Below are 17,651 nucleotides of genomic sequence, written 5' to 3'. Positions count from 1 at the left end.
GAGTGTACATGGGGATGAACGTGGGATGCTCCGCATCAGGAGGCCCTGAGCAAGGCCTGGAGACGGAGAGGCAGCTGCGGAAGGACGATGCCGCCACTCACGAGGAATTCGTGAAAGGCGAGAACCTTTGGATCAGCCGCTGATACGTCTCCAACGTATCTATAATTTTTGATTATTCCATGCTATCATATTACCCGTTTTGGATGTTTATGGGCTTTACTTTACACATTTATATCATTTTTGGGACTAACCTACTAACCGGAGGCCCAGCCCGTATTGTTGTTTTTTTGCCTATTTCAGTATTTCGAAGAAAAGGAATATCAAACGGAGTCCAAACGGAATGAAACCTTCGGGAGCGTGATTTTTGGAACGAATGTGATCCAGAGGACTTGGAGTGCAAGTCAAGAAGCAGCCGAGGCGGCCACGAGTGTGGAGGGCGCGCCCACCCCTACAGGGCGCGCCCCCTATCTCATGGCCCCCTCGGGCGGCCACCGACCTACTTCTTCCTCCTATATATATCCACGTACCCCGAGAACATCCAGGGAGCCAACGAAAAACTATTTCTACCACCGTAACCTTCTGTATCCGCGAGATCCCATCTTGGAGCCTTCGCCGGCGCTGCGCCAGAGGGGGAATCGACCACGAAGGGCTTCTACATCAACACCATAGCCCCTCCGATGAGTTGTGAGTAGTTTACCACAGACCTTCGGGTCCATAGTTATTAGCTAGATGGCTTCTTCTCTCTTTTTGGATCTCAATGCCATGTTCTCCTCGATCTTCTTGGAGATCTATTCGATGTAACTCTTTTTGCGGTGTGTTTGTCGAGGTCCGATGAATTGTGGGTTTATGATCAAGTTTATCTATGAGAAATATTTGAATCTCCTCTGAATTCTTTTATGTATGATTAAGTTATCTTTGCAAGTCTCTTCGAATTATCAGTTTGGTTTGGCCTACTAGATTGATCTTTCTTGCAATGGGAGCAGTGCTTAGCTTTGGGTTCAATCTTGCGGTGTCCTTTTCCAGTGACAGCAGGGGCAGCAAGGCACGTATTGTATTGCTGCCATAGAAGATAAAAAGATGGGGTTTATATCATATTGCATGAGTTTATCCCTCTACATCATGTCATCTTTCTTAATCCGTTACTCTGTTCACCTAAACTTAATACTCTAGATGGATGCTGCATAGCGGTCGATGTGTGGAGTAATAGTAGTAGATGCAGGCAGGAGTCGGTCTACTTGTCACGGACGTGATGCCTATATACATGATCATACCTAGATAATCTCATAATTATTCGCTTTTCTATCAATTGGTTGACAGTAATTTGTTCACCCACCGTAACACTTATGCTCTCGAGAGAAGCCACTAGTGAAACCTATGGCCCCCGGGTCTATCTTTTATCATATAAGCTTTCGATCTACTTTTATTTGCATCTTTACTTTTCCAATCTATATTATAAAATACCAAAAATATATTTATCTTATCTTACTATCTCTGTCAGATCTCACTTTCGCAAGTGGCCTTGAAGGGATTGACAACCCCTTTATTGCGTTGGTTGCGAGTTCTTTGTTTGTTTGTGTAGGTGCGTGGGACTTTTGAGGAGCCTCCTACTAGATTGATACCTTGGTTCTCAAAAACTAAGGGAAATACTTACGCTACTATTGCTGCATCAGCAAGAAGGATTTCTGGCACCGTTGCCAGGGAGGTCTTCGCTCAAGTCAAGACATACCAAGTACCCATCACAAACTCATATCCCTCGCATTCACATTATTTGCCATTTGCCTCTCGTTTTCCTATCCCCCCACTTGACCCTTGCCGTTTTATTTGCCCTCTCTTTCCCAACCTCCTCTCTCTCTCTTTCGTTTGCCTCTTTTTGTTTGCTTGAGTGTTGGATTACTTGTCGCCATGGCGCAAGATGATACCAAATTGTGTGATTTCTCCAATACCAATAATAATGATTTCCTTAGTACTCCGATTGCTCATCTTAATGATGTTGAGTCTTGTGAAATCAATATTGCTTTGCTGAATATTGTTATGAAAGATCAATTCGCCGGCCTTCCTAGTGTAGATACGGCTACCATCTAAACAACTTTGTTGATTTGTGTGATATGCAAAAGAAGAAAGATACGGATAATGATATTGTTAAATTGAAGTTATTTCCGTTTTCACTTAGAGATCGTGCAAAAGTTTGGTTTTCGTCTTTGCCTAAGAATAGTATTGATTCATGGAATAAGTGCAAAGATGCTTTTATCTCTAAGTATTTTCCTCCCGCTAAGATCATCACTCCTAGGAACGATATTATGAATTTTAAACAACTTGATCATGAGCATGTTGCCCAATCTTGGGAAAGAATGAAATTGATAATTCGCAATTGCCCTACTCATGGTTTGAACTTATGGATGATCATAAAAAAATTTTATGCCGGATTGAACTTTGCTTCTAGAAATCTTTTAGATTCGGCCGCGGGAGGCACGTTTATGGAAATCACTTTAGGAGATGCTACAAAACTCCTTGATAATATTATGGCTAATTATTCTCAATGGCACACCGAAAGATCTACTGGTAAAAAGTGCATGCTATAGAAGAAATTAATGTTTTGAGTAGAAAGATGGATGAACTTATGAAATTGTTTGCTACTAAGAGTGCTCCTATTGATCCTAATGATATGCCTTTGTCTACTTTGATTGAGAATACTAATGAATCTATGGATGTGAATTTTATTGGTAGGAATAGTTTTTGGAAACAATGCTTATAGAGGAAACTTTAAACATAGACCGTTCCCTAGTAATTCCTCTAATAATTATGGAAATTCCTACAATAATTCTTATGGTAATTTTAATAAGATGCCCTCTGATTTTGAGAATATTGTGAAAGAATTTATGATCTCTCAAAAGAATTTTAATGCCTTGATTGAAGAAAAATTACTCAAAGTTGATGATTTGGCTAGGAACATTGATAGACTCTCGCTTGATGTTGATTATTTGAAACTTAGATCTACTCCTCCTAAGCATGATATCAATGAGTCTCTCAAAGCAATTAGAATTTCCATTGATGAGTGCAAGGAAAGAACCGCTAGATTGCGTGCTAAGAAAGATTGCTTTATAAAAGCATGTTCTTCTAGTTTCCATGAAAATAATGATGAAAATCTTAAAGTTATTGATGTGTCCCCTATTAGATCTTTGTTTTGCAATCTTAATTTTAATAATGATGGGACTGGATATGAGTCAACATTAGTTAAAAGGCGTCCCAATAATTCGGAGTTTTTAGATCTTGATGCTAAATTTGGTAAACGTGGGATTGGAGAGGTCAAGACTTTAAATAGCGCTGAACCCACTATCTTGGATTTCAAGGAATTTAATTATGATAATTGTACTTTAGAAGGTTGTATTTCCTTGTTGCAATCCGTTGTGAATTCTCCTTATGCTTATAGTCAAAATAAAGCTTTTACCAAACATATTGTTGATGCCTTGATGCAATCTTTTGATGAAAAACTTAATTTGGAAGTTTCTATACCTAGAAAACATAATGATGAGTGGGAACCTACTATAAATATTAAAATTAAAGATCATCATTGTTATGCTTTGTGTGATTTGGGTGCTAGTGTTTCCACGATTTCAAAAACTTTATGTGATATTCTAGGTTTCCATGATCTTGATGATTGCTCTTTAAATTTGCACCTTGCGGATTCCACCATTAAAAAGCCAATGTGAAGGATCAATGATTTTCTCATTGTTGCAAATAGAAATTAGGCGCGTAGATTTTATCGTTCTTGATATAGATTGCAATCTTTCTTGCCCTATTATTCTTGGTAGACCTTTCCATAGAACGACTGGTGCGATTATTGATATGAAGGAAGGGAATATTAGATTCCAATTTCCAATATGGAAAGGCATGGAGCACCTTCCAAGAAAGAAAGTAAAATTATCTTATGAATATATCATGCGAGCTACTTATGAATTGAGTGCCAAATATGGCACTACTTAGATCTATCCTCGCTTTTATGCCTAGCTAGGGGCGTTAAACGATGGCGCTAGTTGGGAGGCAACCCAATTTTATTTGTGTTTTTTGTTTTGGTTTCTGTTCAGTAATAAATTTTGCATCTACCTTCTGTTTAGATTTGTTTTTATGTTTTAATTAGTGTTTGTGCCAAGTAGAACCTATAGGATAACCTATGGTGGTAGTTAATTTGCTTCTGCTGAAAAACAGAAACTTTGCACGCACAAAATTAGTTTTGTTAAGTCACAGAAACGTGATTTTGCGTTGATTCTTTTTTCTGTAGATCAATAGACAAATTTCCCAGGACTTCATATTTTGGTAGGATTTTGAGAGTTCCATAAGTATTCGAGGGTTACAGATTGCTACAGACTGTTCTGTTTTCGACAGAATCTGTTTTTCGTGTGTTGTTTGCTTATTTTGATGCATCTATGGCTAGTATTAAGTGGAATGAACCATAAAGAACTTGAAATACAGTAGGTTTAACACAAACATAAATAAATAATGAGTTCATTACAGTACCTTATGTGGTGGTTTTGCTTTCTTTCACTAACGGAGCTTATGAGATTTCCTGTTGAGTTTTGTGTTGTGAAGTTTTCAAGTTTTGGGTAAAGATTTGATGGACTATGGAATAAGGAGTGGCAAGAGCCTAAGCTTGGGGATGCCCATGGCACCCCAAGATATTCAAGAATATCCAAAAGCCTAAGATTGGGGATGCCCCCGGAAGGTATCCCCTCTTTCGTCTTCGTTTATCGGTAACTTTACTTGGAGCTATAGTCTTATTCGCCACATGATATGTGCTTTGCTTGGAGCGTCTTGTATGATATTAGTATTTTATTTTTAGTTTTCCACAATCATACTTGCTGTACACACCTTTTGGGAGAAGCCCACTTGATTGAAATTTAATAGAATACTCTATGTGCTTCACTTATATCTTTTTTGAGCTAGATAGTTTTTGCTCTAGTGCTTCACTTATATCTTTTAGAGCACGGCGGTGGCTTAATTTTGTAGAAATTGCTAATCTCTCATGCTTCACTTATATTATTTTTAGCGTCTCTTAGAACAGCATGGTATTTGCTATGGTTATAAAATTGGTCCTAGAATGGTGTGCATCCAAGTTGGGTATAATAAAAACTATCATAGGAAGTGAATTGGATGCTATGATCAATTTGATACTTGATAATTGTTTTGAGATATGGAGGTAGTGATATTAAAGTCATGCTAGTTGGGTTTAAAGAATGCTTGTGTTGAAGTTAGCAAGTCCCATAGCATGCACGTATGGTTAAAGTTGTGTAATAAATTTGAAACATGAGGTGTTCTTAGATTGTGCATCCTTATGAGTGGCGGTCGGGGACGAGCGATGGTTTTTTCCTACCATTCTATACCGCTAAGAGCATGCGCGTAGTGCTTGGTTTTTTATGGTTGTAGATTTTTGCAATAAGTATATGAGTTCTTTTGACTAATGTTGAGTCCATGGATTATACACACTTTTACCTTTCCATCATTGCTAGCCTCTTCGGTACCGTGCATTGCCCTTTCTCACCTTGAGAGTTGGTGCAAACTTCGCTGGTGCATCCAAACCCCGTGATATGATATGCTCTATCACACATAAACCTCCTTATATCTTCCTCAAAACAGCCACCATACCTACCTATTATGGCATTTCCATAGCCATTCCGAGATATATTGCCATGCAACTTTCCACCGTTCCGTTTATCATCATGACACACATTACTATTGTCATATTGCCATTGCATGATCATGTAGTTGACTTCGTATTTGTGGCAAGGCCACTTTGCATACTTTTTCATACATGTCACTCTTGATTCATTGCCCATCCCGGTACACCGCTGGAGGCATTCATATAGAGTCATATCTTGTTCTAGTTTTCAGTTGTAATTCATGAGCTGTAAATCAATAAAAGTGTGATGATCAACATTATTAGAGCATTGTCCCCAAAAAGAAAAAAAATAAAGGCCAAAAAAAGGCCAAAGAAAAAAAGGCCGAAAGAAAAAAAAGGAAGGCCCAAAAAAAAGGAAAAAGAAAAAAAAGAAAAAGAAAAATAAGAAAATAAATAAAAAGGGGGCAATGTTACTATCTCTTTTTCCACACTTGTGCTTCAATGTAGCACCATGTTCTTCATATAGCGAGTCTCATATGTTGTCACTTTCATATACTACTGGGAATTTTTCATTATAGAACTTGGCTTGTATATTCCTACGATGGGCTTCCTCAAAATGCCCTAGGTCTTTGTGAGCAAGCAAGTCGGATGCACACCCACTAGTTTTCTTTTTTTGAGCTTTCATACATTTATAGCTCTAGTGCATCCATTGCATGGCAATCCCTACTCCTCATGTTGACATCAATTGATGGGCATGTCCATAGCCCGTTGATTATCCTCATCAATGTGAGACTTTCTCCTTTTTTGTCTTCTCCACACAATCCCCATCATCATATTCTATTCCATCCATAGTGCTACATCCTTGGCTCACGCTCATGTATTGCGTGAAAGTTGAAAAAGTTTGAGATTATTTAAGTGCGAAACAATTGCTTGGCTTGTCATCGGAGGTGTATAATTTGGGAGCATTGTTGTGTGACGAAAATGAAGCATAGCCTAACTATATGATTTTTGTAGGGATCAACTTTCTTTAGCCATGTTATTTTGAGAAGACATGATTGCTTTGATTAGTATGCTTGAAGTATTACTATTTCTTATGTCAATATGAACTTTTCTTTTGAATCATTTGGATCTGAACATTCATGCCACAATTAAGAAAATTACATTGAGAATTATGCTAGGTAGCATTCCACATCAAAAATCCTGTTTTTATCATTTACCTACTCGAGGAGGAGCAGGAATTAAGCTTGGTGATGCTTGATACGTCTCCAACGTACCTATAATTTTTGATTGTTCCATGCTATCATATTACCCGATGTGGATGTTTATGGGCTTTACTATACACATTTATATCATTTTTGGGACTAACCTACTAACCAGAGGCCCAGCCCGTATTGCTGTTTTCTGGCCTATTTCAGTATTTTGAAGAAAAGGAGTATCAAACCGAGTCCAAGCGGAATGAAACCTTCGGGAGCGTGATTTTTGGAACGTACGTGATCCAGAGGACTTGGAGTGCAAGTCAAGAAGCAGCCAAGGCGGCCTCGAGGGTGGAGGGCGTGCCCACCCCTACAGGGCACGCCCCTATCTCGTTTGCCCCTCGGGCGGCCACAGACCTACTTCTTCCTCCTATATATACCCACGTACCCCAAGAACATCCAGGGAGCCAACGAAAAAGTATTTCCACCACCGTAACCTTCTGTATCCGCGAGATCCCATCTTGGAGCCTTCGCCGGTGCTCCGCCGGAGGGGGAATCAACCACGGAGGGCATATACATCAACACCATAGCCCCTCCGATGAGTTGTGAGTAGTTTACCACAGACCTTCGGGTCCATAGTTATTAGCTAGATGGCTTCTTCTCTCTTTTTGGATCTCAATACCATGTTCTCCTCGATCTTCTTGGAGATCTATTCGATGTAACTCTTTTTGCGGTGTGTTTATCGAGATCTGATGAATTCTAATGATCAAGTTTATCTATGAGAAATATTTGAATCTCCTCTGAATTCTTTTATGTATGATTAAGTTATATTTTCAAGTCTCTTCGAATTATCAGTTTGGTTTGGCCTACTAGATTGATCTTTCTTGCAATGGCAGAAGTGCTTAGCTTTGGGTTCAATCTTGAGGTGTCCTTTCCGAGTGACAGCAGGGGCAGCAAGGCACGTATTGTATTGTTGCCATCGAGGATAAAAAGATGGGGTTTATATAATATTGCATGAGTTTATCCCTCTACATCATGTCATCTTTCTTAATGCATTACTCTGTTCTTTATGAACTTAATACTCTAGATGCATGCTGGATAGTGGTCGATGTGTGGAGTAATAGTAGTAGATGCAGGCAGGAGTCGGTCTACTTGTAATAGACGTGATGCCTATATACATGATCATACCTAGATAATCTCATAATTATTCGCTTTTCTATCAATTGCTCGACAGTAATTCGTTCACCCACCGTAATACTTATGCTCTCGAGAGAAGCCACTAGTGAAACCTATGGCCCCCGGGTCTATCTTTTATCATATAAGCTTTCAATCTACTTTTATTTGCATCTTTAATTTTCCAATCTATATTATAAAATATCAAAAATATATTTATCTTATCTTACTATCTCTATCAGATCTCACTTTCGCAAGTGGCCGTGAAGGGATTGACAACCCCTTTATTGCGTTGGTTGCAAGTTCTTTGTTTGGTTGTGTATGTGCGTGGGACTTTTGAGGAGCCTCCTACTGGATTCATACCTTGGTTCTCAAAAACTAAGGGAAATACTTATGCTACTATTGTTGCATCACCCTTTCCTCTTCAAGGAAAACCAATGCAAGCTCAAGACATAGCAACCGCCTCGTCGACGTCGCAAACAGGACCACTGAGAAGCTGGATGACATGGGGATGCCGGACGTGAGGTACACCCCGGAGACGAACGTGAGCTCCAACGCCACCCTATTCTTCGAGGGCGTCCTTGGAGCCCTGGAACGATTCAACTCCAACTGGGCGAGCTCCCTGGCCAGCGAGGCACGGATACTTTGCCGGGGCGCCATGACCAAGGTCCTCACCAAGCTGGCATACTAGAACCCGCAACCTTGACTTCGACGCCGCACTGGATAGCTTGCCGGATGATGCAGACATCGCGATGCTCAAGGAGCATATCAAGCCCATCATCAGCCGCACCGGCGGAATTCAGAGGGTAGAGGGCCAGCGCCGGGATTAGGCACCCCGCTTCTTGTTGCCGTTGTAGGTTCACGACCAAGACAATTCATATCTTTAGTTAGAACCGCAGGAACAATTGAGGTAACATAACTCTGCAGTGTTTTCAATCGATGCATGTTACTTCCCTGTTCAATTCCTCCTTGTATGTCCACCCTACGCCAATTGGGCAGGCTTGCCGGCGCGTAAACCCAAACCGCAGCGCTTTGAAGGACGGATCCTTTAGCGGCCGGCAGGGTATGCTTGCCGCCATATGAACCACCTTGCCGTTCTTAGCGCGGCCACTCGAACTGTCAAGCGAACTCGAGATAGAGCGAGAGCGTTTCCAATAGCGGAAGGCCACCCTGCCATTCTCGACGCAGCTGCTCGATCTGTGGAGCGGACTCGAAACAGACCAAGGGCGTTGCCAATAATGGAAGGGCCCCGCTGCGAGCAGGTTTTTCATACAAAGGAAGGATCTCCGAGGAGGATAACCTTATATAGAAAGGAATTACTCAGAGTTTTTGCATGACTTAGCTTTCATGTCGTCACGCGAACGCTTGCTGCATCCGCTGACGGAGCTGCTTGCTTGGTCGCCTTCTTCCTTGGAAGCCATGGCGACAGAGAACCTGCTGGAGTGACGTCCGGACCAGATTCTCACAACTACGCCCCCTACCTGGCGCGCCAAAGATGTCGGTGGAAATGACACCTATGGGATCACGGGAATCTCTACTATGGTTGAGGGGCGCGGGGTCGTGAGAAGAGCGGGATCAGCAGTCAGCACAAGCACTCGGGTCGTTTACCCAGGTTTGGGCTGCGAGGATGCGTAAAGCCCTAGTCCTGCTTTGGTGTGTATATCAGTGTTCTTGGAGTTCTTGAGCTAGCTACGATGAGTGTCACTTGTCCCAGGGTGCGAATCCTTCTCCTGGATGACCCGGGCCTCCTTTTATAATCAAGGGGATCACCACAGTGGCACACAGGAGGTGGAATCAATGCACAGTGGCTAAGCTTATCGCTTGCCATTATGGGACAAGACGCATTTAATGCGTCCCTTAGGTGTCCCCTCACTTTACCGCCGCCTTGCCTTGCTTCGACACGCGCCCGGGCCAGTGAGGCGGTCAGCGCCATGTAGGCTGACAGGCTGCTGAGGTGGCGCGGTGGTAGGGCCTTCACAAAGATTTGCATGCCACCACGTAGGCATGCCCTGAGTTGGTTTGGAAGCCTCACATCGACACGCAGGTGCCTGCCTAGCTGGTGGGCTGGCAGCTGCATGGGAGCGACGGTGGAAACTTGGCGGGCGTGGTCCTGGTTGTGGATCCGCGGATGTCCTCGGCAAGGGCCTTGCCGGGGCCCTGGCTAGGGTCTTGTCGTGGTGTTGTGGTCGTCCCCAGCAAGGATCTTGCCGGAGATCTTGTGTGTTTCCTCGGCAAGGATCTCGCCGAGGTTCGTTGTCTTCTAATCCTCATCTGACTTGAAGTGTTTCATGTCTTCACAAAGATCTGCATGCCATCACGGAGGCGCCTCCCGAGCCTTGGTCCCAACGTGGTTGGTGGTGTTGGAAAACCTGGGGCTCAAGGGTGGCGCGCTCTGCTGACATTGGGCAAGTCGCCCTGACAAGGTTCTTGTCGTGGTTGTGAAGGCTGCCCCCGACAAGGGTCTTGTCGGGGGAGTCCACCTTGCTCTCTTGCTCTTTGTGTCTCTGTTCTGGCGTTCCTTTGACCATCTTGCGGCTTTGATTCCTCCCTCTGCCCTACTAAGCATGGCCGCTGGCGCGGCTCTGACTGCCCGTGCACAAGTAAGGGGTACAAAGGAGTGCCCCTACTTTAGTACACCGACACTGCGCACATGGACAGGGCCCGAGGCTCATGTATCTTCCTTTCCCACTTACCCCTTCATGGCCTGGACTATATATAGACCACCCCCTCCTCCTAGTTAGGGTTAGCAAAGTGATAGCTCATTTCTATGTGAGCTTTGCTCCTACCTTCCTCTACTCTTGAGAGAGAGAGACTACTCCATTGGAGGCCAAGACCTCCTCAGAGAAGATCCTGCGGGATATCATCAAGACCCCCTCGTGGGAAGATCCGTCTAGGATACCATCAAGACCTTCTCTTGGAGATGAACCTTACCTTGTATCTTTCCCTTTGTTGTTCATGTACCTTGTGTATCTTGTGTGTTTGATTGTCTACTGGATGTGTTATTGGACTTGTTCTTGAGTGTTTCCCCTTGTGATTTCTCTAGGTTCTTCCCTGTGTTCTTCATGTTCTTCGAGGGGTCCCACTCCAATCATGAAAGATCGGCCTACACCGGGTTAGCCCCGTATCATATGGTATCATGAGCCATGTTTATCACGTATTTGGAGTCCCTCCCACCGTTTTCTAGCCTTCTTTTTCTTGATTTTCGTCCTTAATTTCGAAAATCCCCACCAAAAATAGCATTCGTGATTTGTTGGTTTGATGATGTTTTGTTGATTTTGATCCATGGATTTGCTTGGTTTCAAGTGGATCTAGCATCTCGCCAAGTTTCTCCACCTTCCATCCATGAAATCTCCGCAATTTTGCCCCTGAAATCATCAATTTCCGCCCCCAAATCGAGTTTCAAAGTCCAAATCCCGATCTGGAATCGTGGGGCCGGACATCCGGGCCATCAGGCCAGACATCCGGGCCGCAAGCCGGACATCCGGCTCCTGGAGCGCAAATCGCCCGCAGTTCTAGACATCAGGTCCCAGACATCTGGCCAAACCCTCGGATGTCCGACCCCAGGAACATCAGCCTCCCGTGTTTCACCGTTTTGCCCATAACATTCACATCCGGAGTCCGATTTTCGCGTTCTTTAGCTCGTTCAGAAGCTATTGACATCCCCCATCCATCTAGATAGGTTTAAAAACCATTTGTCTCCATCAAAATTTCGAAAATTTGTCAAGTTTGCCTAGGCCCTCCACCATATCATCTGCATTACCACCACCGACTTCCGCGACCTAACCCATTTTGCTTGCCATAGAATTAATGGTTGCTTGAGTTATGATTCGAGTCTCCTAAGGTGTTTCGGCTACTTAGGGACAGTTGCTTCTTCATCAACCACCACCACAACTTCCGCATAACCTTGCCTACCATAGATTTTGCCAACCCAACTTAACCCAATTTTGTTTGATCTTGTTTGAGTTGTGGCATGTGTCTCCTAAGGTGTTTCGGCTACTTAGGGACGGCAACTTCAACTCCGACGCATGTATATCCCATCTTTTTTCACATCTGGATTGCCAAGTGCAAAACTTCCACCGCTTTCCGCTGCCACCATTTGACTTTTGTCCTTGAGATTTTGAGTTGTGGTTCTACATCAAGAACACCGCCTCTCATCATCGCCATGGACGGTAACCTCGACGATACCATTGTATATTCCCCTTACAATTGCATTGTCAACCCCTAGCCCATTTTGCGTCACTTTCCTATCGAGACTAGCCATTGAGTATTGTCGGCAACGTTACTTGTGCACATTAGTGATCTACACCTTCCATTGCATACATACCATCTCATATTGGTATCATCATATCATCCCTTGTGTCACAAGATTATTCCCGCACATACACAATTGCTATCTTGGTTTGTGCATTTTGCATAAGTGGCCATACAAAAAAAGAGAATAAGCTTTTAAGAAAAGAAAAAGAGTGAACAAAGAGCTTGTAAGCAATAGCCATAGCATCACAATATATCATATGGTATCATATCCGATCATCTTGGATCATCTTGTGCTAAAGCACCGGAACACCATACATATATAGCATACTTGGGCTAGAAGTTTATCCATTTCGCATCTTATAGGTTGTGCACAAGTGTCGTATCCGCCTATTGAGCAATCGTGCTAGCGTCTCTCTTGAGTTGTGCAACATGAGCTTTTTCCATGGATTACACATTTTGTGCTCATTCCTTGGTTGCACGACCCCATTTATCTATCCGTGTGTGTGTTTCCATGTGCCATTTTTTGCTATTGGTCTAGTTGTTTCACTTGCGAATTTGTGAATCTCCTTCAACATTATTGACTCTTGCTAACATTTTGCATCAAATTTTTGTGCCACTATCCTCACCGAGCTATACCATAAACTTTACTTGATAGGTGTGAGTGAAAAAGTCCGGTACCAATTCCACTATATTCTTTCATTTCACATTGAGTGAAATGGGATACATCCTCAACTTTGGGAAAAGGTAACTTGGCATTGTTTATCTCATTTCCTACTCACTTCTACTCGAGTCTTGTGATGGATAGGCAAGGCATTTCACCTTCGGTCTACAACAACGACGAGTTTGACGCCACGAAAAACAGCTCCGACACCAAGATGCAAGCTCAAATGGAGGAGATCAAAGCCCTCATCAAGTCCTACAAGCGATCTTCCTCATCTTCGAGAAGACGCTCAAGTGCACGTGTTTCCGAGCTACCATCTCCGGCAAGATCACATCAGCATCGACACCATCACCAACAAGAACGTGAAGGTCAAGAGCTCAACAGCAACAACCGCTCAACGACTTCACCATCTCCCTTGGCATCTTTGCCAAGCGACTTCAAGGCCTCTTCTCCTACAGACATACGGCATCTTCGCCAACAACCACCTCAAGACTACGCTCAAGAGAAGCTCCCCAAGCTCGAGTCCACGACTTCCCCGAGCTACTACGACCTCGACATTGACCATGCGATTCGTTTCTATTGAACTCAAGAACTCGAGGAGTATCTCGAGTGCGAGCGCTTGATTAACGACTACCTCAAGCTACATCAAGTTCGTCCCGAGGATCAAGTGAAGTGCGCCACAAGAAACTTCCATGACTACGCCTCGACATGGTGGCTTCACACACCTTCGGAGAGCTACGACATGAGTTGGCCCAAGATGAACAGAGCTATGCAGCGAGAGTTCGTGCCTCCAACCTACACGGAACAACTTCTACACCAATTGGAGAACACCATCCAAGGATCCAAGTCCATCGACAAGTACTTCAAGGAGATGAACATTGCCTTGCGACGAGCCGGTGTGGACGACCCCATTTCAATGAAGTTCCACTTCATGATGGGACTGAACAACAACATCTCCAAGACTATCTTCCTCGACAACTACAAGTCCCTCGACGACAACTACATTGGTGCTCTTAAGGTGGAACAAGAACTCATGAAGGCCAGGGCTTCTCCACCCCAAGCACACTTCTTGAAGACCAAGCTCCAAGATGACGAGCATGAGGCTAGTACCACCATGATGACCAAGCCTGACGAGCTCCAAGACGTTGCTCCCAAGTTCAACTTCACCGCCATCTCTCTTTGTGGCATTGATGATGCCAAGTCTACCATGACTCTTTTTCAAGACGGTGCAGCGACAAGTACGACTACGGAGACCCTCAAGGACCAAGCTTTGGAGGTGAGCGACAAGGTAGCAAGCAAGGATGATGCTTCCATCTTTGGAGGAGAGAGTGATGATGTGCCATCTTCGGCCTTCATCCACGGCTATAATGACGAGATGATCGAGCATGATATTTTCCCTTCGGTCATGGAGGAGAGCGATGATGTGCCATCTTCGGCCTTCATCCACATCGACGACGACGAGATGGTTGAGCTTGGGATTCTCCCTTCGACCATGGCGATGTATGATGACTTGAGTGACTTGTGGCACCATATTGAGAGTGAGGGTGACTTCACCACTAGCCCCATATATGATGAGTTGCCACAATTCCCATGCGAGGAGAGCCACAACCCCCACCACTTGAGTGAGATGAGTGACTCCACCATATGTGAGTTTGAGTGCACCTATTTGGAGGGAGTGAGTGAGCCACCACATATAGAGAGTGAGATAGTTGATAGGTCTCGTGAGGCCATTTGCATTTCTAACAACTTGACCTCTAGCTCTATTGCGTCTTCTCAGTTGGTGCTAGGTCCCATATATGATGATGCGCTGATTCGCGATGACTTCGTCCTTCCTATGGACAAGACGATGGCCATGGTGGAATATGATGCACCCCCACATGGTTCCATCAAGATGAAGATGACCACCATTTGGTCTTTCCCACCTCAACTACACCACTTGAGTGGAATGACAAAGGTAACATAGGTGACGGTGATGCTCTAGTCCCACTAGTGGACATTCTTGACATTGATTGCTTGCATGATGTTGATCCACCTAGTACCGTGCTTCATGCTAGTATGATTTCCTCATGCGATGATTTGCCCATTTATGATGAGTATGATGATTCTCATGTGGAGTCAATTAGTTGTGATGCCATGTTACATAGGACTTCTTGTGACAATTCTTTAGGTCACATCATGTTTGATAATCCGCTTGACTTGTCATATGCTATGCATGAGATCAACCATATGTCTTATTTGTAAGCTCATCGTAGTGACTATGCATCTGCCATTAAAATAAACCCAATTTGCACATATGGCATAGATGAAAAGCCCATGGTTATTGGCATTTGTTTTTCTTATGATGATATTGATATGCTCCCTTTGCATCATTTATCTCATTGCCATGCCATGCCAACCAAGCTTCGGATATGCATTGTTTTGGATGTTGTCCATTTTCTCCATATGATGTTTCCGATATTGCTCATGAGGAGACCCCCACAGTTTCCTCATGCATCTTAGGAGATTTTGACCCATCCCATTCATTGCATGATCCCAATACTTGTGTGCACTATATGCTCCCCATGAATGAACATGATATTGATGTGCCATATACTTGCACGCTCAATTTGTGTTCCCATCGTGTCATACATAATAACTACTCTTTCATGATGGATGACATGTTCTTATACCATGCATAAAATTTCTTTGAGCGATGCTTATCTTGTGCTAACTCACACATGCACGTACACATCATGATGGATGATATGTACATTTACCACGCGCATAATTTCTTTGGTTTGTGTCTCTTTTGTGTAGGTACCCATGAATACTTGTCAACCTCACAATCCCATGAGTTGACAAAACGAGTTCAAGAGAGCAATGATGACTTGGGATCACGTGGATTGTCTTTCCCACCGCTCTCTTCGCGCAAATACTTCGCGCATTTCTTCTACATGTCCCTCACATGGTTATGGTTTATTGTCCATTTTGTATCATTTGCCCATATTGCCATGTTCACTTTGCATGTTATGCCCATTACTATGCCTTTGCCATGCATTTGTGACCCATGATTTGCATTACACATGATGATTGATTCTAGTACTTTTATGTGTGTTTGCAAGCTTGGTGGAGATATATCTTGTTATTGCCATGTTTGCTTTGTGTCCCATTTCTATGATGATACTTTCATCTTGCTTTGTGTCCATGCTTGTGATATGTCATGTGCATTGTCTATACCTAGTATTTACTCACATGACATGATTGCCATGATTTACTCTAGTGTGTTGCATCTTCGCTCCACTAGTTTGCACGACTTGATTACTATGCTTGCTTATGTTGCATCACCAATGTCTCATACTTACTCATTTCATGTAGTTGATGACAACCATCTACATGCTTTGCACATGATTGTTATTGTTTCTTGTCACATCTCTCCATGTGTTGCCTCTCTCATGCTAGATTTTCCATGTATTGAGTGCAACAATGCATTTAGACTTGCTAATGAGATTGCCCCCATAGCATTCTCACATATGTTTGGAGATTTTGACATATTTCTTGTGAAGCATGCTTGTCTTCCTTCTTTGCACCATATGCATCATGCCATCAACATAAAGGTTGTTGCATCATATTATTCATGCACTTGTGCTTCTAATGGTTATGTGCAAGAGAAGAGAACCATCATGATGGATGAGGTGTTTATCTACCATGCGCATATGCTCTTTGTTTTGTTGTGTGCATGTGTAGGATAATTGGACTTTGTGTCGACTTCCACTTCACGTGAGTTGACCATTCGAGCTCTTGAGAGCGAGCCTCATACATTCTACCACGACTCGCTTCTACACCATACTTCCTACCACTTCGGCATTGTGAAGAATGCGCAAGGAAATGCTTTCAAGGTGACATCCTTCTTGAGCTTGGATATTGTGGATCATACTTAATGTGTTGCTTGCACCATTTGCACGCATGTTCACGATATTGCTTTCACCCAAGATTGCCACATTTCCATGCCTCATGACATATATACCTTGTGTGTTGCATCCAGTTCTTGGCCTACTTGCCACTATCATATGGTTGGTTGCACCAATATCATTTCTTCACATATGCCATGTCCCATTGCTTGTCACATGATTGACTTGATTGCCTCACACATGATGAACAATTGCTCTTTCTATTGTGTCGAGTGCCACACTATATTCACTACACCCTATGCACATTATGCTTGGATTGTCTTGCACTTGCCCCATGTGTTTAGACTCTTCATTTTATTTGGTGTTGTGAATGATTCTTATGCCTACCATCGACCATTTGTCAAGTGCTTTGTGAATGCTTGCTATGACTTCGAGGTAGATGTTTATTCTCTTGTTATACATATTTGCATCACTACCTCACATTTACATGCTTGTCCCCAAGCTATCTTTGCTTGTGCTCAATTCATATGCTTACATGTCATGACACAATCATTTGTCAAACCATATGCTATGCTTGATGACGACACTTGTTCGGTGAATCACCACTTAAATGCTTGGTTTTGCACTAACGCTAACCACATTTGTTTTTCCAAGTGTTTTTATCCTTAATCCTTTTGAAGGAATCAAAAAACGGCGCGACATTGGAGAGTGCCCATTTCGAGCTTCAAGATGACAAGTACTTGGTGAACCTCCACTTCTACATGGCGAAGCCATCTCTTTCCCATGGTGATTTGGTTCCGAGGTCGGATCTTTCCCAAGGGAGGGTTTTGTCCATAGGATGCTCCACTATGATATGGTATGTATGCTATGGA

This window comes from Triticum dicoccoides, chromosome 5B (assembly GCF_002162155.2).
Source record: "Triticum dicoccoides isolate Atlit2015 ecotype Zavitan chromosome 5B, WEW_v2.0, whole genome shotgun sequence".
In the NCBI taxonomy this organism is placed as follows: domain Eukaryota; kingdom Viridiplantae; phylum Streptophyta; class Magnoliopsida; order Poales; family Poaceae; genus Triticum; species Triticum dicoccoides.
This window is presented reverse-complemented; position numbering follows the sequence as displayed.